General features: G+C 41.0%; 1 protein-coding gene and 1 long non-coding RNA gene across 16 annotated transcripts in view; one reads left to right on the top strand and one right to left on the bottom strand.

Annotated features, from left to right (window-relative positions):
• Nucleotides 1-874, bottom strand: part of LOC131384025 (uncharacterized) — a 94,008-nt gene extending 93,134 nt beyond the window's left edge. For 3 of the 4 annotated variants that reach the window (XR_009214499.1, XR_009214501.1, XR_009214502.1), the window contains exon 1: nt 653-874. This is a non-coding gene — a long non-coding RNA (uncharacterized LOC131384025). Of the gene's footprint in view, nt 1-648 lie in introns of all 4 variants that reach the window. The other variant, XR_009214500.1, reaches the window with a different exon arrangement.
• A 201-nt stretch (nt 875-1,075) lies between these two features.
• SCMH1 (Scm polycomb group protein homolog 1) overlaps nt 1,076-22,795 on the top strand; it is a 213,033-nt gene continuing 191,313 nt past the window's right edge. For all 12 annotated transcript variants that reach the window (XM_058442483.1, XM_032160455.2, XM_032160453.2 and 9 more), the window contains exon 1: nt 1,076-1,192. The gene's annotated coding sequence lies outside the window, so the exon portion shown is untranslated. The remainder of the gene's footprint in view (nt 1,193-22,795) is intronic.

The following is a 22,795-nucleotide window of genomic DNA, read 5'->3' as shown; positions in this document are numbered from 1 at the left end:
AGGCGGCCCCCCTTCAGTCCAATGCTCTAAGACCTATTCTAGAGGCAAGGCAAGTAATCCAGGCTCAGCTGCCCCATCTGCTGCTCCAGCCTTGCTTAGGTGGACTTCCCTCCAAGGAGCATTGTTCACAGAAAGATCATTAACAAGACATTCCTGTGTGACCTGAGGATTGCCATCTTCTAAATGATGCCCACACCCACTCCACATCCAGCTCAGCAGAGGTCTCGGGATTTATATTGCACTGTATTTTCAAGCAGCCAAAACAGAAGTCAAGACGTCAGTTTACTAAGCTGCTAAAATGATGTGGTGGTTAAACCAATTGTGTGCCAGGCGCAGTGGCTCACGCCTGTAGTCCCAGTGCTTTGGGAGGCTGAGGCAGGAGGATCACTTGAGCCCAGTAATTTGAGGTTACAGTGAGCTATGATGGCGCCACTGCACCCCGACCTGGGGGACAAAATGAGGCTCCATCTCTAACAAAACAAAAATAGAATTGTGTAGCCAACATTGCTGGTGGGCCTGGAAGAATGAGCCTGTGCACTGTACCTGGCCCATCATGGGCTCAGTGCGTACTTGTTGAAGGGATCACTGCAGGGAGGACCGCGGACGCTGACACTCACTAGGGCATCCAAGCACTAACTCATCTCTCACCTACCGTCCGGGTGCAGTGCTGTCGTGTTGGAGAAGAGGCCCCTGGGTGGCTGTGCGAAGTAACTCGCCCAAGGTCACCACACGGCCAGCCACTAGCCCGGCGGGAGTCGCCCGAGGCGAGGCCCACGTCAGCCGGTCTTGGGGGCCCGACCGGTGGCTCCTCCACCAGCCCCAAGCGGCCTCAGAGCAGGCTACTGGAGTCCTCGGGATTCGAACCCGAGTCCTCGGTCTCACTCCCCCCCTCTCAGGCCTCAGTTTACCCATCTACAGGACCGGGACGGAGACTGGTCCGGCCCTCCCCCCGACCCGGTCGGCAGGCCGGCACCGGGCCGGGCCCCCCCTCACACCCCCCCCCCCCCGACCCAAGGCCTAGGCCACCCAGGCGGGGGAGGGGGACCCCCCCCCCCCTCCTCCCCCCCACCCGGTGGCCGCTCTCCGGAGCCGCCCGCCCGCCCCCTTCCCGCGTCTCCGCTCCCTCCCTGCGCAGCGGAAACATGGCGGCGGGAAGGGAGTGAGCCGCCCCGCGCCCCCGCAGCGCCCGCAGGTAAGCGCTTCGCGGCCGCCTCCGCCCGCCTAAAAGCTCGCGCCCTGAGGGGCCGCCTGGGGCCGGAGGGCGGCGGCGGGACCTGCGCAGCCGCTGCGCCCGCACCCCCGGGCCGGGGTCCGCCTGTCCGTCTGTCTGGCCGGCCTGCCAGTCTGTGGTCCGCGCGGGGCCGGGCCCTCTCTGGGCCGTGTCAGCCCGGCCCCGAGCCCGGAGGCCGGTTCTGCATCTGCGGTCGGGCGGGCGGGGCCCACGGTCCGGTCGCGGCCCTGACGCGGCCAAGACGGCCCGGGGGCCCCGGCACGGGAAACCCAAGGCCGGGGGCCCTTTGGAGGGTCGGCGTGGGGACGGTCCGTGTGGGTCGCCGTGTCCTGGCCGGCGGGTCCGGTGGGCCGGGGCAGGCTGGCTGGGGGCCGAGGGCCGGGCGGCGGCGCGATTCCGTCTGCGCGAGTCAGTCGGTCCCCTCCGGCGCCAGAGGTGGGAATGCCTGTGCTTCTGGCTGGCTGGGTCCCGGTTCGGGGAAGGCAGGGACAGAGGTCGGCGGGGCGACGTGGCCCCCACCGAGAGCGGGGTCGCCTAGGGCCCGGAGCTGTCAGCAGCGTCCTAGGGGCTGGGCCCCGGCCGGCCGACTCACGTGTGCCGCCTGCCCCGGTGCCCCGCCGGAAACGGGCAGGGAGAGCGGCCCGCACCGAAGTGAGCCACAGCGGCCCGGGGGGCCAGACACGTGGGCACAGCTGTGTGCCAGCCCCAAGAGCATCGAAAGTGGTTTCCAGCCCATGGGTGAACCCCGGAATATCTCCTGACTGGAAGGGAATTTAAAAGTCATCTGGGGGCCTTTCTCCCATCCTATGCCAAAGTATCTTTGAAAATCCCCAAATCCCCCCGATAATTTGACGAGCCCGTTTGGAACCTCTTCCAGTGATCCGAAGCGAATCTCTTTAAAGGAAACCCATTCTGTTCCTGGACAGATTTGGTTATAAGTTGAAAGAAACAGCTAGCTCCCATCCTTCCTAGTTCTTTTCCCTTATGGGCAGCTGTTAAGATATCTGAAGATAGTAATCATGTACCCTGAGTCTTCACTTCCACTTCCTTCAGTTGTCTCTCATCTGCTGTGGTTCTCTAAACTGTCCTCTGGATGAGCTTTAGTTTCCCCCTATCCCCTTAAAGGAGAGTTTCTTAAAAGTGATCCTGGAGACAAAACCTAGTAAGTTTCTCTAAGAAACACCCCCAAGGATTGACCTGCTTAAATCAAAAGTACTCTAGATTCCCTTCCTCATTTCTGTACTGTATTTTGAACTTAAAAAAAAAAAAAAGAAAACATTTAGTAGTGTTTGTTCAAACAGACTAGAAGACATCGTATTTTGTGGAAATTTGGGGGTTTCCTTCCTTTTAAAAAATGTCTATAAACACTGTATCAAATGTGCTAACTAATGTACATCAGAATGTCTTGTTAAAGTGTAATGTGCCATGCAAATAGAAGAGCTTTTTTTTTTAAACTCTGAAAAGGATTGAGACCTAGTTTAGTGCCAAACTGCAATTTTAATATTTGGTTGCAGAGGGAAATGCTTTATTACATTGAACTCTGCTCTACTTCTGACTGCCAGCAGAAGGCCCAAAATTACTATGAAGAAGAACACTTTTTGTTGCTTACTTACCAACCTCCTAAACTCTTGCCTAAACAACTCTGCAGGTTAGTAATGTTTTAAGCCCAGTAGAGATGAGATGGCCTTGTAGATAAAATGCCAGGCTCTTACATCTGGGATCCTGTTTAAGTACTAAGCAAAGTTTTACTGTTTTTACAACTTAGACAAGCACATACCGGCGGTCAGAATTGGTTCTTTATTTTTGTTCTTATGCCTTCATTTTTTTAAATTGGTTAGTAGTTTTGAACTTTGTAGCACATATGTCAAGTTTTGATTTTTGGTATGTTTGTGCAAATGTTGTTCCCTTTTATGTAAGTTGGGTAAACATTTGCAGAGCACCATTCTCAATGGAACTATACAGATCCAGAGGAAAGGCCCTGATTCCTTCCTTGCAAAGGACTTGGAGTGAAAGGTAGAGGATACTTAACTGTGAGAAAGAATTGATGTGAATATCCCACTGAAAATTTAAACTTAGGGCTGGATGCAGGGGCTCATGCCTATAATCCCAGCACTTTGGGAAGCTGAGGCAGGCAACTCTTTGAGGCCAGGAGTTCTGGACCAGCCTGGGCTACATAGCAAGACCCTGTCTCTACAAAAAATAAAAATAAAAATATAGCTGGGCATGATGGTGCATGTCTGTAGTCTCAGCTACTCAGGAGGCTGAGGCAGGAGGACCGTTTGAATCAAGGAGTTTGAGGCTTCAGTGAGCCATGATCACGCCATAGCAAGTGACAGAATGAGACCCCATCTGTTAAAAAAGAAAAGAAAAGTTAAACTTCGTATGTTCTAACCTTCACTGTACACTTATGTACCTACTATGGGTCGAGCACTATGCTGTGTACTGTGCTCAGCTGGGTTTACAAAGATTTCCAATCTTGTGGAGCTGGTAAATTAGATGCTTAAATAGATTACCTCAGAATAAAAGATGAGAACTACTCATAGCTGAGATATACAAGGTGAGAGTAAAGGTTGCCCAAAGGTGAGAGTTAAAGGAAGCCTTTGGGAAGAGATGATATCTGACCCAAATCTTAAATGGTAGGTAGGAGTAAGCGAGGCAAACATGAGCAGAAAGTGTCCTTCAAACAGAGAAAACAGCTTGAGCAAAGGCATCAATGTGAGAAAAGGAATGGCTCGCGTAGAGAACCACAAACAGTTTGGGACTGCTAGGAGTATAACAATAAGTGGTAAGTTGTAAGGCTGGAAATACGGTCAGAGGCCATGTCATGGTGGACCTTGTATGCATAAGTATCCTGAAATCAATTCAGTCGGTGGTATTTTTTTTTAATTTTTATTTAATCACTGGAAGGTGTCTATCAGACATGGTTGAAGTAACATTTTTTAAATGTGGTCATAGGGATGAAGAGAAAGAAATGAATCTGAGAAAATGTATAAGGCTTTAATGATTGATTGTATGTGCGGGTGAGAGGGTGAGGAGTCCCGTGTGATGCTCAGGTTTTTGCCTTGGATGACTAAGGATATGTTGGTAATTTTAACTGAGACAGGAAACAATTGATGATGAGTTCAATTCTGGACTTGAAGATTTTCAATTTCTTGAGTTAGATCAATGAGCAAATATAGCGGAAGTAAGCTGGGAAAAAAAAGAGATGTGGTCAGAAAGTGGAATATCGAGTTAAGTTGTCTGATATTGGGACTGTTCTAGGTGACAGCGAGGTCTCTGTGTATAGGTAGCTAAAATACAGCAGAGGCGAAGGTCAGTAAAGCTGAGTATGACAAGGAATTGCGAGGCTAGTATATTGAATGAGTCATCTGTGTGGAGAGTGAAGTGATTGAGGATGATGGGATGTGGGGAAGAAAGTGTGACCCAGGTGCAGTAAAGATAGGGGATTAATCAGGAAGGTGGTACATGACAGATGAGGAGGTGGGGTAGAGAGTGATATAGCCAGATGGTGCAAACCTCGAAGGAGGAGGGGTTTTTAAACACAAGAGTGAGAAGGTAATAGTTTTTTTACTTTTCCTTCCTGGAGGCAGAGTTCTGATCTCTTTATCTTTATTCAGGACTCATATTAATCATTCTGTTTGCTCTGAAGAGTCTGTTCTTAGTCTTGGAAAGTGGGAGGGCACATACCTCATATTGAATCCTTTCTGCTAATACTTAATGACAAAGGGCAGTGGAGGTTTTTTCCTCTGATGATCATTAGTGGGTGGGTAGGGAACAATCAGATAAAGCAGTGAGGATATACCCATGGTTTTCTAGACAGAATATAGTGGAAAGAGCCTAGGCTTTGGAGTTAGAAACACCAAAATTCAGATCTAGACTCTGTCACTTACTAGCTTTATGACTATAAACAAATTATTTAGCCTTTGTGAACTTCAGTGTCCTTATCTGTAAAAAATTTGTACTTCATAGGATATCACAAATATTACATGAAAAAATATACCATACACATAAAATCACAAGCGATTGGTGATTCATAGATACAAAGTAAATATTAGTTCCTTTCTTCCTTCCTTTAAGGGGCTTATGCTCTGCTAGCTGAAATGAACCTTTTACATGCTTACCTAAATTATAAAATAGAACATAGAGAGTACTCTTAAGGGAGGTAGTAGCAAAGTGATAAAGCAGTTCAGAGGAGGGAGCTGTCATTTCTAAACATTTGGAAACAAGGTTGGGCTTCATTTTCAAAATGAATTTTACTTGGGCCATGAACAAATTTCAATAGAGTAAATAATTTAGGTAGAGATACGAAATAGGGAAAGCATAGGGTATGGTATCTTTGTTAAAAATAGCTACCACAGGTTTGAGTACTGTATTTGTAGAAGTTAATAGTAGGAACTATGGCTAGAGAGATGGGCTGGGGCCTTGGTATTAAAGATCCGAAACTGTGATGCAGCTTGGAGTTGATTCTGGATACATTAGGGAGCCACACATTGGATGTCCTCTTTCCGTACCTCAGTTTACTATCTGTAAAATGTATAGGCATCAATTCAGAAACTTCAAATTTTTGTTTGCAATAAACCAAATAAGAAATTCCACACTTGAAAATAAGTTCCTGTGTAGGCCAATTTTAGGTTAAAAAAATCTAAGATTTGTTTTGTAGTTGTAGGTTAATCTTTGCAGTAATCTTATTTGATTGATAGACTTAGTGAGGTTAAGAAACATACAAGATCTCACTGGTAGAAAGTAACCAAAGAAGCTCTAATTTCAAATTCTGTCTTTTTCATTCAACCATACTGACTAAGATTTGAAAGGAAACCTGAGTTCCTCAGTGTCACTAAAAATTAACTGCACATCCCCTGGCAGATCACTTTTACTTTGTCATTTATAAAATGAAGGAAGATGTAGCTGTAAGGTTTAACTAAGATAAAGTGCAAAGTACTTTACATAATGTTGGTCACATATCAGGCACTGAAATGTTGGGTCTTTCTCTCCCCATCTGTGAATGAGGGAATTTAACCACAGCATTCCAAGGCCTTAGTGTTAACTCTCTAGCCACCAGTAAACTGCTAGAACTAATTACATTTGGCCCTCTGTATCCATGGGTTCTGCATCTGTGTATTCAACCAATTATGGATTGAAAATATGGAAAAAAAGGGATGGTTGCATCTGTACTGAACATGTACAGACTTTTTTCTTGTCATTATTCCCTAAACAATAGTATAACAACTATTTACATAGCACTTGTATTGTGTTAGGTTTTATAAATAATCTAGAGATGTTAAAATATATAGGAGGATGTGTGTAGATCATATGCAAATATGATTTTATGTAGGGACCTGATCATCCTTGGAATTTGGTATCCAAAGGGCGGGTGGGGGGGGGCCCTGAAACCTTTTGATAACCTTATAGCCAGATAAACCCAGCAAGACTTATCACCTGTTATCTTTGTCCCAGAATCAAACGGTCTGTCTTCCGTACTGTTATTCTTGTTCTGACCTGGCTTCCTTTTACTCTCTCCCAGCCCTGCTTTTTTGCTCCTTCTATTTGTTCTCTCAAACCCCTGTTTCCTACATTGTTAACCATTTTATTGGATGTCTTTTTGTGTGTCCTGGCATTGAGTGGAAGCCAGGCTCTCTCCTGAGTCATGGAGAACGTACTACTTCCTCTGTAGCTCTTTTAAATGGATGCAGCACATTCTCCTGCTCCCCTCCCATCCCAAAGAAGAGAGGTGAAGATAATTGTATTTTTTTACTCTCCACTATATCTGGACCATTACTTCTCCATCTTCTTAAAACACCTGTGCTCTTTGGCTATACACACCCTTGGTTTCTGATATAATATATTCTTATACAATATCTGTTAAGATGAAAATGCACATAAACTACAATCTAGCAATTCCACTCCTAGGTATATACCCTTTGGAAACTCTCCAATGTATGCATAAAGGGATGTTCAAAAATATTCATGCAACATTGCTACAGCAAAAAATTTGAACTAGTCTAAATGCCTGTCAATAAAAGAATGAAAATATTGTGGTATATTTACTTAATAGAATTCCATACAATAGTGAAATGAGTGAACTAGATCTATATAGTAACATGAGCAAATCTCACAAATAACAGGTTGAATGAAAAAGGCGAATTGCAGAACACATTTATATAAAGCTCGACATGCATGTATTATTTAGGGAGGCATACTTATGTAATAAAGAAATACATGGTAATTATAAATACCAAATTAAGGATAGTAGGTATCTCCAAAGGGTAAGTTGGGGAGAAAAGACCAAGAATAATGCGAAGAAGGGCACACAGAGAGCTTAAATTGAATAAGTAAATATTTTTCAACTGAGTTGTGGATATATGGGTATCTATTAATTATTATTTATGCCTTTTTATATATCTGAACTTTTCTTTTTCTTTTTTTTTTTTTTAAGAAGGAGTCTCGTTCTGTCTCCCAGGCTGGAGTGCAGTGGCGCGATCTCGGCTCACTGCAACCTCCACCTCCTGGGTTCAAGCGATTCTCCTGCCTCAGCCTCCTGAGTAGCTGGGATTACAGACATGCACCACCACGCCTGGCTAAATTTTGTATTTTTAGTAGAGATGGCGTTTCACCATGTTGGTCAGGCTGGTTTCAAACTCCTGACTATGTGATCTGCCTCGGCCTCCCAAATATATGTATATTTTTAAAGAATAAATAGCATTCCACTCTTGTTATGAGCATAATACAGGGAGGGAGGGGACAGCAGAAGTATAAAGAAATACTAATATTAGGGTGAATCATAAAATTTTTTACTCACCACTAATATTAGAGTGAATCATAAAATTTCTGTTTTTGTAGGTCTAAAATGATTTAATATAGGCAGATTCAAGTGGCCTATTCAATCTAATGTAACTAATGTTCTGGTTGAAATATATTCAAAATGCACTGGGCACGGTAACTCACACCTGTAATTCCAGCACTTTGGGAAGCCAAGGTGGTCAAATCTCTTGAGCCCAGGAGTTTGAGACCAGCCTGGGCAACTTGGTGAAACCCTGTATCTGCAAAAAATACAAAAATAAGCTTGGCATGGTGGAAACATATTCAAAGTACTATGGGAACACTAGGGCAGGAACAACTGATGGCCAAGGCAGAAGGAGGGAAGTGACATTTGGAAAGGTTCCAGAGAGAGAGAATGACATTTGAACTGAATCTTTTTGTTTAAGTTTTTTTAAGAGACAGAGTTTTGCCGGGCGCGGTGGCTCACGCCTGTAATCCCAGCACTTTGGGAGGCCGAGGTGGGCTGATCATGAGGTCAGGAGATCGAGACCATCCTGGTTAACACGGTGAAACCCCCTCTCTACTAAAAATACAAAAAATTAGCCAGGCGTGATGACGGGTGCCTGTAGTCCCAGCTACTCCGGAGTCTGAGGCAGGAGAATGGCGTGAACCTGGGAGGCGGAGCTTGCAGTGAGCCGAGATTGTGCCACTGCATTCCAGCCTGGATGACAGAGCGAGACTGCGTCTCAAAAAAAAAAAAAAGAGACAGAGTTTTGCTCCGTTGCCCAGGCTGGAGTGCAGTATTGTGATCATAGCTAAAGTAATCCTCCTGCCTCAACCTTCCAAGTAGCTAGGATTACAGGTGTGTGCTCATGCCCAGATAATTTTTTAAAACTTTTCAATATTGGGAATGATTGTATGTGGAATTATTTTAACGAGCAGAAAGAAAAAAAACAGGAGTCTTGCTGTGTTGTCAGGCTGTTCTCAAACTCCTAGCCTGAAGTAATCCTCCCACCTCGGCCTTCCAAAGTGCTGGAATTACAGGCGTGAGCTGTCATGCCTGGCCCTAAACTGAATCTTAAAGATTGAGAAGGAATTCACCAGATAGAGGGTGAGGAGATGAGAGAAGCCTTTCCAGATAGGAAGAGGTAAAGACCCCTTTCAGTGGGCGGAATCTGCCAGGTGGAATATGTGGAGGTTAAAGAAACACAGTAGAAGAAGAGATTAAGGAACAATAATAACAACAGATACCTTTATAGTACTTACTAAACAAGCACAAAGTTAAGTAACCTGTGAAAGATCACAGGGATAGCAAGTGGTAGAGCCAGGATTTGGACTCTGGCAGTCTGAATCTACAGTCTGTGCTCTTGTCCAGTAAGCTATATTCTGAATCACTATACCATAAGCATAATCAGGAGAAAGTGATGTTTTGGATGCCAAGAGAACAACGGTAAGTTTCAAAAAGAAAGGAATAGTCAGCAGTGTGAAAGGCCCTAAAGACATGAAATGGGAATCCTAAAAAGAGATCATTGGATATTTAAAAAAAAATCATTTTGCTGTAAGTTACAGTAAGGAATACCGGGATGATAGAGATATGGATATCTCAGAATACTAGTGATTCAGTCTATCAGTTCTGTGGGCCAGTGATTATAATTTCATTGAATTATGAAGAAGATATAATCAGGGACTATTAAAAATAGATCATCTCCATATTTAAGTACTTGATATATTAACATGATCGAAAGACTTTTGATCTTCTGCTATCTATAGTCATAGTTACTCTTAGGTAACTATGATTGATAGTGACAATTTTGTTTATTTTTCTATACTTTCTGGTTTTGATAAAGATAAAACTTAGCTTGCTAGTTTAGTGGATTTTTCAGAATGGGATGATATTCTAAAGAACAGTAGTAGTTCAATCCCAAATATTTCATAGACAAGAAGGTGAAAGAGACCTTATAAGCTGCATGGTATGTGGAAAGAGTTATATGGCTTAGTGATTAAGAGTCCTGATTCAAGTCCCAGTTTGCCACTCACTGGCTCTGTGATTTAGGCAAGGAGTTGCCGTGAATGATTTCTAAGATCTCTTCTAACTCTCAAGTTCTGTAACTATTAGGTCATTTATTTAGTAAAGAAACTGAGGCCTAAAGAAGGGACTTGTTTGTCGAGGGTCAAAAACTGGAATCTGGTTCTCTTGACTCTTGGTCCTGGATATCTGATGGAAGAATCATCAAACATTTGAGGGGCTGCCACATAGCAGACATGTACTAGGTACGTGAAAAAACAAAAGGCATGTGAAATTGTTTCAGAATTCGTTTATCCAATTTGTGAAAGTAACAATCAGCATCTTCTGTGTTTGTTTGTTTATACATATATTGCCTTATTCCAAAATGTATTTAAAGCAGAGCTACTCTATATAATGTACTGTACTAAAAAAGGGAATAACCTTTTTTGAGTATCAGTCAGAGGTGTTGAAACATATAAACACGTTATTTTTACCCACCTGCATATAGGTATTATCACCTCTATTTTATACATAAAGAAACTGAGACTCAGAGATAGCTGGCCAAGATTATGCAGTTTATAAGTAATAGGACTTGGTTTCAAGCCCAGACCAGCCTGACTTCAACCCCAGTCCTCTTTTCATTTCATCGTATGTGTGCCCCACAGAAGTGTTATATAATTCCGAGACTTTATCAGTACAGGAGGCAAGGTTTACTTGAGGAATTGACATATATTTTTAGTCTGAATATATCTTCTATCTCACCAAACAATGTAGGCAAACAAAAGATCCCTGGATAGAAGAATGAAATCGTTTAGCAAATCAAAGTCATATTTATTTTTTAATTTGAGCAGATATATGACTAGATTCCTTGTTAGGATCAGTGCTCATATTTTAATAAATTGTAACATTTCTGTACCCCTTTAACCTTTGGTTTGCATCCACTTCTGCTTTTCAACCTTTACCAGCTATGTACTAAGGCTAAAAAGGTGAGAATAAGATAGGGTTTCTTCCCTCAGTGGGTTTTGCTATTTAGGTGACAGACATAATAACTTTACCTAAGTTCTCTTCCTCCCCAAAAGCCATAACCTGAGTCTAATCATGAGAAAACATCAGATAATCCCAAGTGACGTACATTTTATAAAATTTCTTTTTTTTTTTTGAGACAGAGTCTCGCACAGTCACCCCGGCTGGTGTGCAGTGTGTGTGATCTTGGCTCGCTGTAACCTCCACCTCCCTAGGTTCAAGCGATTCTCCTGCCTCAGCCTCCTGAGTAGCCAGGATTACAGGCGCCTACCACGACGCCCGGCTAATTTTTTGTATTTTTAGTAGAGACAGAGTTTCACTATGTTGGCTGGCCTGTTCTCGAACTCCTGACCTCGTGATCTGCCTGCCTCTGCCTCCCAAAGTGCTGGGATTACAGGCGTGAGCCACCACACCCGGCCTATAAAATTTCTAATACTCCACAAAACTGTTAAAGTCATCAAACAAGGAACGTCTGAGAAAGTGTCAGCCAAGAAGAGGCTAAGAAGACATAATGACTAAATATAATGTAGCATAGTATACTGGATGGGGTCCTGTCATAGAAGAGTAATCTCAGGTAAAAATTAAGGAAGTCTGACAAAGTGTGGACTTTAGTTAATAAGGTATCACTATTGGTTCAAGAATTGTAACAAATATGCCATACTAATGTAGAATGTTAGTAGTAGGGGAAATAGTACAGGGTATATGGGAACTATCTGCAGTTTTTCTGTAAATCTAAAACTGTTCTAATAGAAAAAGTTTATTTTTAAAAAGTTATAATAAAATTAGAATAATTTTAGATGTTATTTCTTTGAGATTTAAATAAAACATATTTCTTCATAAAATGATGTGCCTAATTTAGTTGACTCATTTGATATGACTGACAAACTGCAGTCTGTTGATAGATGCATGTGCCAGAATGTATACTAAGTGGATGTCATATGAACTTTTTCTACCTCAGTCTCTTATGTATATAGTGTCAAAAACATGCCAAGTCCTAGTAATAGTGAATCCCAGTACAAAATAGACCATAGTTTAATCAGCTGTCTCATAGCACATTATAAAGATAGCCAACCTCTCAACATGGTATATAGAATTCTATTGTTCTGTTCTCAACTTTGATCCAGTCAGTTCTATGTTTTAGGGACTATCATTTGTGCCACTCCCACAAACCAATTTCCAGTCATATGGGGTTCTTTAATTTGCAAGCAATAATAATCTACTCTGGTTAACTTTGTCTGTAGCAGCAAGTCCCAAACCTTGTTGAATATCAGAATCACCTGGAGAGATTTTTAAAATTAAAAGTACCATGTGCCAAAAAAAATATTGAATTGGGATCTCTAAGGGGATAGAACATAGGAATTAATATTTTCTAAAAGCTCTCTAAGTAATTCTGATACTTACTCATTGTTGCCAGTTTCAGTGAACAGCCCCCTAATTCATCTATTTGTTCAGGCCTAAAAACTGAGAATCATTTCTTTAATTTTTTTTTTTTTTTTAAGAGGTAGGGTCTTGCTTTGTTGCTCAGGCTGGAGTGCAGTGATGCGATCATAGCTCACTGCTGCCTTGAATTCCTGGGCTCAGGGGATCCTCCTCCCTCAGCCTTCTGAGTAGGTAAGACTACAGGGTGTGCTATGGAACTCAGCTAATTTTTAAATTTTTATTTTATAGGGATAAAGTCTTGCCATCTTGCCCAAGCTAGTCTTGAACTCCTGGGCTCCAGTGATCCTCTTGCCTCAGCCTCCTGAAGTGCTGGGATGATGCCTGGCTGGGAATCATTTGTTAAATTATCTTTTCTCCATTTTTAGTTCATTGCTGATACTCCTTAGGACTATATCCTAAATATCTAATGAATCTTTCCGCTCCTCCCCATCACCACTTCCTTTATTCTAGTCTAGGCCACCATAGTTCTTTTGGACCATTATATCAACCCCCTATATGGCTTTCGTGTGTCTACTTTTGTACCCTATCCTCCACCAATGCGGTCACCACAGATCAGATCGTTTCTCTGCCTAAAATCCTTCAGTGGCTTTCCATTGCATTGGATATGCAAATGATATTTTCCCTTGTGGTCTACATTATATGGAGACTACCTTCTTAGCCTCACATAGTGCCACCATCCCCTAGCTAAGTTCTAGTTACATTGGCTCCCGTTTCGTTTCTTGAAGATATGAAGCTCCTTCCTGTCTCTCAGACTTGGCACATACTGTTTCATCTGCCTGGGAGAGTCTTCCCCTGACTCTTGATTCATTCTTAAACATTACCTCCTCATAGAGGCCATACTGACTGCCCTCCCACAGTCACTCTGTTTATTCTGTTATAGCACTTAATCACAATATGTAATTATTTATTTGCTTACTTGTTAAGTTCCATGAGGACACGAGGGCAGGGGTCTTGCCAATCTTATTCTTTTTTTTTTTTTAATTGTACTTTAAGTTCTAGGGTACATGTGCACAACGTGCAGGTTTGTTACATATGTATACATGTGCCATGTTGGTTTGCTGCACCCATTAACTTGTCATTTACATTAGGTATTTCTCCTAATGCTATCCCTCCCCCAGCCCCCTACCCTCTGACAGGCCCTGGTGTGTGCTGTTCCCCTCCCTGTGTCCAAGTGTTCTCATTGTTCACTTCCCACCTATGAGTGGGAACATGCAGTGCTTGGTTTTCTGTCCTTGTGATAGTTTGCTCAGAATGATGGTTTCCAGTTTCATCCATGTGCCTACAAAGGGCATGAACTCATCCTTTTTCATGGCTACATAGTATTCCATGGTGTAGATGTGCCACATTTTCTTAATCTAGTCTGTCATTGATGGACATTTGGGTTGGTTCCAAGTCTTTGCTATTGTGAATAGTGCCGCATTGCCAATCTTATTCTTACATGTGACTCCTATCACAGTGCATGGCATATAATAGCATTCATTAAAAAGTTAAATGAATGAACGAATCTTTTTTTTTTTTTTTGGTAGGGGGTTGGAGTTTTGCTTTTGTAGCCTAGGCTGGAGTGCAATGGCACAATCTTGGCTCACTGCAACCTCCACCCCCTGGGTTTAAGTGATTCTCCTGCCTCAGCCTCCCAAGTAGCTGGGATTACAGGCATGTGCCATCATGCCTGGCTAGTTTTTGTATTTTTAGTAGAGATAGGGTTTCACCGCATTGGTCAGGCTGGTTTCGAACTCCTGACCTCAGGTGATCCACCCACCTTGGCCTCCGAATGAATGAATCTTAACTGCCACCAACCTGGTCCAAGCTTCTGTCATCTCTCTTCTGAATTACTACAGTTGCATCCAAACACTTTGCCTACAACTGCTGTGGGTCCCCTTTAATCATTTTCCATGTTGCTTTCAGGGTTAAATATTTAAAATTTTAAGTCTGATAATTATACTATTCTCCCTACATTCCTTTTTTTTTTTTTTTTTCCCCCCGAGTCAGGATCTTGCTGTGTCACCCAGGCTTGAGTGCAGTGACGTGATCACGGCTCACTGCAGCCTCCTGAGTAGCTGGAACCACAGGTGCGCACCACCACACCCAGCTAATTTTTTTTTTTTTATTTTGTAGAAATGGGGTCTCACCATGTTGCCAGGGCTGGTCTTGAACTCCTAGGCTTAAGTGATCCTCCCACCTCAGCCTCCCAAACTGCTGGGATTACAGGCACGAGCCACTGTGCTTGGCTCATTACATTCTTTATATGCTTCCTGCTGGTTTTACTGTAGCTTATAGAATGTTTTCTTTAATTATTTTTTAAATTGTGGTAAAATATATGTAACATAAAATTTACCATTTCAACCATTTTTAACGGTAGTAAGTATAGTCACATTGCTGCGCAACCATCATCACCATCCATCTCCAGAACTTGTTTCATTTTGTTAAACTGAAACTCTATCCATTAAACAATAATTATACATTGTGGAGTCCCAATAAGTAAGCAGCAACGAGGAAGGAGCCACAGGTAGGGGAAAACAATGAACAATTGTTCCGAGAGACGGCTAATTACAAACAACCACTGGCACAACTACCTTGTCCTCATAGTGCCCTCCAGCATGACCCTGTAAAACTTCCTTCCAGTCCTTGCCTTTTTGTAGACAGCCCCTTCTCTGCTGTGCTGCCTATTGCACCCTTGCAACATATTTTCCTACTTTCTCTAATAATCTGCCTTTTTTTTTTTTTGAGACAGAGTCTTGCACTGTCGACCGGGCAGGAGTGCAATGGTGCAATCTCAGCTCACCAGCTCACTGCAACCTCCGCCTCCAGGGTTCACATGATTCTCCTGCCTCAGCCTCCCGAGTAGCAGGGATTACAGGTGCACACCACCATGCCCGTCTAATTTTTTGTATTTTTTAGTAGAGATGGGGTTTCACTATGTTAGCCAGACTGGTCTTGAACTCCTGACCTCATGATCTGCCCACCTTGGCTTCCCAAAGTGCTAGGATTACAGATGTGAGCCACTGCGCCCAGCCAAATCTGCCTTTCTTTCCCTATAACTGTCTTGGTAAATTTCTTTACCACTTGCGACATAGGCCCCAGCTAGTTGCACCCATGGCATACATTCCTCCCTCCCTCCAGCTCCTGGCAACCACCATTCTACTTTGTGTCTCTATGAATTTGACTGTAATACTCTATGCACTTCATATGAGTGGAATCATACAATGTTTTCCCTCTTGTCACTGGCTTATGTCACTCAGCATGTCTTCAAGGTTCATCTGTGTTATAGCCTGTGTCAGAATTTCCTTTCTTTTAAAATTAAAGGCTCAATAATATAATTTTTACATTAAATTTAAACAGAGTGACTATGCAAGGGCAGTTGTGTAGTGCTCTACAAGGAGGTGATTTTTTAGCTGAGAAAGAATAAACCAAAAGTCAGACACTCCCAGGCAGAGCAAACAGCATGTGCCAAGTCTCAGAAACAGGAAAGACCCTCATATATTCAAGAATCAAAAAGGGAGCCAATGTGACTGGAACTTAGCTAGGGGATTATGGCACCATATGAGGCTCAGAAGGTAGGCTCCATGCCATGTAGACCAAAAGGGAAAATGTCATTTGTATATCAGTGCAATGGAAAGTCACTGAAGGATTTTAAATCAGCAGAGCTAACATGATCTGTGGTGAGAGTGTTGGTGGGGGATGGGGTTGCAGAACTATCTGCTTTCTATGCATCACCCTTTCTGTTCTGTGGGCTAGTCATGCCCCATCCCACCTCAGGGTTTTTTCTTATGATTGTTCCCTCTGCCTAGAATGCTCTCTCCCCTTCCTTGTCTATTCATTGTTTAGATTTCAATGGAGACATAACTTCCTTAGGGAATCATTCCTTGATCTCCCAGAATCTATTCAAAATAATCTCCATGTTGCACATTTCATAGTACCTTGTGACTTTGCTTTGTAGTATTTATAATTCGTTTTTTAAATGAAGCCGTATTTGTATTTTTTGGTTGATTAATATATGTTAGAATAGCAGGGACCATGTCTTCTGTTCAATATTGTATCCCGAGCACCTAGTATTTAAGTAGGTATTTCAGTAAATAGTGTAACATATATAATAAATAATATTAATATTTGTTGACTAAATGAATTTGGGTCTGGACCTTGATGGCTTAATGTCTTTCTAAAAATCTACTTCCATATCTAAGCCTTTCTTGACTACTTTCGCCTTTTTCTGTGAACTTAAAAGTCTTTATTCATTGTTTGCCAGATGCTAAACATTTACAAAAGTAATCCTTATGTCATCTGAAATTTTCTATTTTTTTTTATATTGCTTATGCTTTATATTTGCTAGTTGGTCTTTTCCCTCTAAACAGCCACTAGAGTTATTTTTCTAACTTTCTAAGTTACAAATCTCATTATTTGAAGAAATTCTAGGGCATTTATCATCCCTTAAATGATATGTGGTGAAAGGGCAGTTTTATTTTCTGTTTGTCTCAGACTAATAATTTTGTAAGTGTAATAAAAATGAATTACTAGAAAGATGAAATTTTTGAAAAGATGAAGTATAAACCTCAAAATCTTACAAGACTTAATGACATAAAATTATTCTGTTAAATTGCTGTAGGAAATTTCCAAGTATTTACTCTAAATTCTGTACTTTTTGCAAACAGGTAACAAACATTTTGCTGATGAAGACCACACATTGCATAGTAGCACCACTTAAGGTTTCTGTGCAGGGATATCAGGAGGTTCAAGGTGAGGCAGGGTGGACTCTGCCTCCTTGCTCCCCTTTCACCAGATAAGCTCTGTATTATTATTATGTTTTACCTAACAATTTGTTTGAAGATGGTTCTTTGACCAAAAAAGGCTTAAAAACCACTCTGCCTGGCGTTTTAGAATGGCATTTAAAATTCTTCATTGCAGCCCAGTTTTCCAGTTCAGTCACTGCTTCTTGCCATAGATCCTATTCTTGAACCACCTGTTATTTTCCATAGGCTATCATACAAGCCCTTTCACTACTTATTACTTTTCCACTTTCCTTTGCTTAGAATTAACTAAACTTTCCTCTCTGGGATACGATGCATTCTCCAAGTTCTGATTGAAAAGTCACCTCCTGTGTGAAGCCTCTTCAATTCCTTTGGACGGAATTGGTCACTACTTTTAACATACCTATGGTAACTACATACTACATTCTGTTAATCGTTAATGTATTTGCTTGTCTTTCTCATATAACATGGTTCTAGTCCTGTCTATCTTTATATTCCCTAGCCCAGGGACTGGCACATACTCAATAAATGTTGATTGGATAAATTGGGAAAGTCATCAATATTTGTACATATCTCAGATATAAAAATAGAATCTTTTTGTTAGGTTTCAGGCAAACTATATGACTGCCTCCTTGCTCACTTCTCCCCGCTTTGGGGACCTATCCCTGGATATTGAGTATGACATATATACTAAGAGTTGAAATATGTGTCTTAGAAAATGCAAGTAATGAACCTCCTACCCAGGTTCTCGTGTGAACTTGCGTTAAAGCTCTGTGTGTGTTGGGAGGTGCACAGAGAAAGTTAAAAGTGGGTTATTAATGAAATTTGTTTTGATTGAAAAATTTGGAATCTGATCCTTTAAATAGCACCCTTGTTTTGTTTTATTTTAATTGAATTTGTCTGTTCTTTCAGTTTTATGAGTGACCTTTAAGTAATCTCTTATTGCCAAGAGAAGCTGTTTGCCCTCTGGAAAAAGTGTAAGATTTAGGGTCACATGACCAAGATATTCTAATCCTAAATCCAGTGATTACTAGCTGTGTGACCTTTATAAGTCATATAAACTCTCTAAATCTTTTTTTCTTCATTTGTAATAAGGGAACAACTGACATTTGTCCTATGTACCCTACAGAATTGTGAGGGCCAAATGAAGTGGAGGGTATGAAAGTGCAGGTAAACCCCAGAAACAACAAATGCGGGTAAACCCTACAACAGAACTTGTGCTATTTACTACCAGCTCTATGACTTCACACCAGTTAAATTATTTGTACCTCAGTTTATTCACCTATAAAATGAGACTATTAATACCTGTATCATTGGGTTTATTGTGAGAATTAAGTTATTTATAAAAAAGTGTCTAGTAGATTGACCTGAGTGTTTGATTATCAGTCAATTTACCTTTGCCTTAGCATCACACCCTTTTCTAGCCTCCACCCTGAATTAGGGTTTAATAGTAATAATTATAAGAAATGATGGTAATTGGAGATTATTTACTAAACACTAGTGTATGCTTAACTCTATGCTAGTTGCTATAGGGAAAATGGAGATACAATAATCGCTAATCCCTTACGTTTCATTTCACCTATTCAGTATTTAGCACTCACCATGTGTTAGATATAGGGGATAAAGAAATAAACATGAAGCAGCATTACCCTTCAAGGCTCATAATCTAGTAGAGGAATCAGACACAAATAAATTATAATACAGTATAACACAATAATATAAATGTATACACTTCATAGAAGAGATAATGATTTTGTCTGAGAGTATGAGGAAAGCTTCTATGCAAATTAGGTTTTAAAGGATGAGTAGACGTTTTTTAGGTAGACTGAGGAGGTGAAAGGGGGCGATCCAGATGGAAGGAATCAGCATATGTAGTGTTTGGAACTGTATAAATCGTTTATTACTGTTGTGTATTAAGGTTAAGAAGAGCTGACTAGAGGTGAGGCTAGAGGGTAGGCAAGGGCTGTATCATCCGAGGATGATTTTTGTACCATCCTGAGGAGTTTAACTGTCATTCTGTAGGCAAGAGGAGTCAGTGAAGGGTTTTGAAAGACTATCTGTTGGGTGTTGTAGGAAAACCACTTTGATAGCCTTGCAAATGACAGAGCAGGGAGCTTTATAGATTACCCAAATGTTTGCAGGTAATTATCTGATTCTCACAACAGGTCTTTGAAAGTTGGCAAGGCAGAAATTAATCCCATCTAATATATGATATATGAACCACTGAGAATTAAAGATGGCACTGGAAATTAGCTGGCGTCATATACAATCAGTACTTACTGAACAAGGATTAAACCTAGGCCTTTTCCAAATCTAATTTTAGTTTTACGATACATTGAAAGATATAGTCCCTGCCCTAAATGAAATTTAAAACTTGTTAGGGATGATTGAGGGATAATTTCCTTAAAAAAAAAAAGATAAAATCATGACTCTCACACAAATATAGAATGAACAAAATTTTAACTCATTAATCCATGTGGGAAACAGAAAGATAGTACAAAGATGGCTCAGAGAGGACCCAAAGTACCACATATTTATTGTCAGGGAATGCTGAACTTAATTCACAAATAGTGACAAAACTCATCAATACCCATAGGACAGTTATCAATTGCATTACCTGGGCACAGTTTGCATTTCAGTGGACAGGAATTATTTGCATTACTATGAGTTTTCAACAAGTTGAGATCTTTCTTGACAAAGCTGTGAAATAGCCTAATTAAAGAGAGACCAAGTAACACATCTCTATACAATCAGGTAATCCTGGAAGGCTCCAGATTCCATTGATAGAATATGCAGTAATCTCTCTTGCCCATTTCAAAACCTCCCACGATTTTATGCGACAGGGATTTAGGACTAATTCTCAGAAAATTCAGATTAGGGGATAAAGAAATAAACATGAAGCAACCTCACCCCACAAGGCTCATAATCTAGTAGAGGAATCAGACATACAAATAAATTATAATACAATATAGTACAATAATATAAATGTATACACTTCTTGAAAGAGATGATTTCATGTGGGCTAGGATCTTCTCCAGTTTTCCCTATTACCCTATCATCAGAAATCAGGGATTCTTCATCTCAACAAAAGTATCCTTTGAAAAATGACTCCATCATACAGTCCCATTATGCAACGTCAGTTTCCATTCTCACTTTCTGTTCAGATTACCTGCCTAGGACTCTTCTTGAGTGTTTGAATTACCCCTTTCCAGAAATGAAAATCTGCCTCCAAACCCACCAACCTAGTTGTTGGTGCACCGTAATACCCAAGTGAAAAAAGGCTTTAGGGTGCCAGGTGTCTGGATTTTCTAAGCAGTACTTCTGTAGAGTTCCTTGGCATAATGCCATCTTCCCCTTAGCACTGTGATATGTCTCGGTACAGTCTCTTTTGCTGTATTTTAGAAGGTGCATTCCTAGGAAGCCTCATGTTCTAAAGAGTTAGTATAGTAATTGCTTCAAGGGTTTTTTTCCTATATGAAAGTGAAGGTGCTTATATAGCTGTAAGTATATAACTATAAAATCTAAAAATTTTGAGGGAATCCAGTGTTTGATTTTGTTTAACTTTTGCAAAAGAATGTTTCTTTGCCTATCTTCACCAACATCACCTTATCACTTTTATTGTCCATTTTTATGGCAAAGCACCAAGTCACTTAAAGCAGTTGTTTCATATTTGCAGTATTTATTTTTCTCCTTTCCTTTCTTTAATTCCTTCATGCTTTCTCTTTCTTCTTCTTCCCTTCCCTTGTTTCCTTTTCTTCTTTCCCTTCCTTCCCTTCCCTCACTTTCTCCTTGTTGTCTTCCTTCTCTGTATTCCACATAAAGTATGTTAGAATTATGCAAATAATGTTTCCTAAAACCAGATACAGGTATATCTCTTTGACTTAATGCTGCCAGTTAAAGATTATTTATCTGTTCATATCATCTGTAGATGGTTCTGCTCTCTCAAGACTTATCATTGATTGCTTAATTGCTTAATGATGTCAATCTCCAGTCCTTTTGTTCCCTAGCTTTTTTTTTTTTTTGAGATGGAGTCTTGCTCTGTCACCCAGGCTAGAGTTCAGTGGCACAATGTTGGCTCACAGCAACCTCTGCGTCCCGGGTTTAAGCAATTCTCCTGCCTCAGCCTCCCGAATAGCTGGGACTACAGGTGCCTGCCACCACACCTGGCTAATTTTTTTTGTATTTTTAGTAGAGATAGGGTTTCGCCATGTGGGCCAGGCTAGTCTTGAACTCCTGGCCTCAAGTGGTCCGTCCAGCGTGGCTTCCCAAAGTGCTGGGATTATAGGCATGAGCCACCGCGCCCGGCCCCTAGCCTTTTTTTTTGCTGTGAGCATTTAGCCATGCCCTATTGAATTTTGTGTCTGTGTGTTATAAAATATATATATAACAAAACTTATTATTTCATCCTCTTTTTTTGTTTGTTTTTGTAGAAACGGTGTCTTGCTATGTTGCCTAGGCTAGTCTTGAACTCCTGGGCCAAAGTGATCTTCTTACCTCGGCCACCCAAAGTGCTAGGCCTATTTTAACCATTTTTAAATGTACAGTTCTGTGGCATTAAGTACATTCACATTGTTAAGCAACCATCACCACCATCCACTTCCAGGATGCTTTCATCTTCCCCAATTAAAACTGTACCCACTAAACAATAACTCCCCATTTTCCACTTCCTCCAACCCCTGCAACCACTACTCTTACTTTGTATCTCTGAATTTGACTACACTAGGAACCTCATATAAGAGGAATTATATAACATTCGTCATTTTGTGACTGCATGCACTCTTGAAATTTGAAATACGGTATTGATGATGATGATGATGATGATAATAATAATAATAATGGTTACCATTTATTTAGTATTGTTCTTTTGGCCGGGCATGCTATTTGTTTAATCTTTTCAATCTATGCCAATAAATGACTTTATTCATCCACATTTTACAATTAAAGAAGATGAGACTGAAGAGATTAAGTAATTAATCCAAGATAAAGAATGTAATCTGTGTTCTCTCTAAGATTTCTGCCTTCCATTACACCAAAAGTTGATGGTATTAGTCCTGGTTCCAACCTATGTCAAGATGGCATTGGAAAAGGACTGAGTATGCTTCATTGTTTTCTTCTCCTCTTATACACCAGTTTACCTTGTTCAAATTTCAAAAACATAGCACAAGGTATGTTCCACTAAAAAGATATAAACTTTATTTTCAGACTCCTTTAGATTATGCGCTCTTATCAAAAACAAGGACCACGTCTTTCATTTCTATATTTCTAGCATTGGCCTAGCATGTAGAAGTCACCAAAATATGTGTTAACAAAGCTAAACAAATTGTGTGCTCTGAATCTGCCCCTCCTTTTCTATCCAGGTGAGTTGGTTTTTGAGATAGAGATAGCTATAAGCATAGTTCCTGCTTTCAAGGAGCTTAGAGTCTAGTTAGAGATGAGACATTGAAAAATCACCATCATGAAAATGACTTTCTGTTCGAATTGGTTTTGCACTAAATATGTTGGCTTTAAAATGTATTTCAGTCATTTATAGGGCTTAGTTCATATAACACTTTTTGGGAAAATTAACTATTATTTCATGAGTCAAGGAATTGGGCGTAC

The sequence above is a fragment of the Hylobates moloch genome, unplaced genomic scaffold, assembly GCF_009828535.3.
Source record: "Hylobates moloch isolate HMO894 unplaced genomic scaffold, HMol_V3 SCAFFOLD_8, whole genome shotgun sequence".
NCBI lineage: Eukaryota > Metazoa > Chordata > Mammalia > Primates > Hylobatidae > Hylobates > Hylobates moloch.
This window is presented reverse-complemented; position numbering and strand designations above follow the sequence as displayed.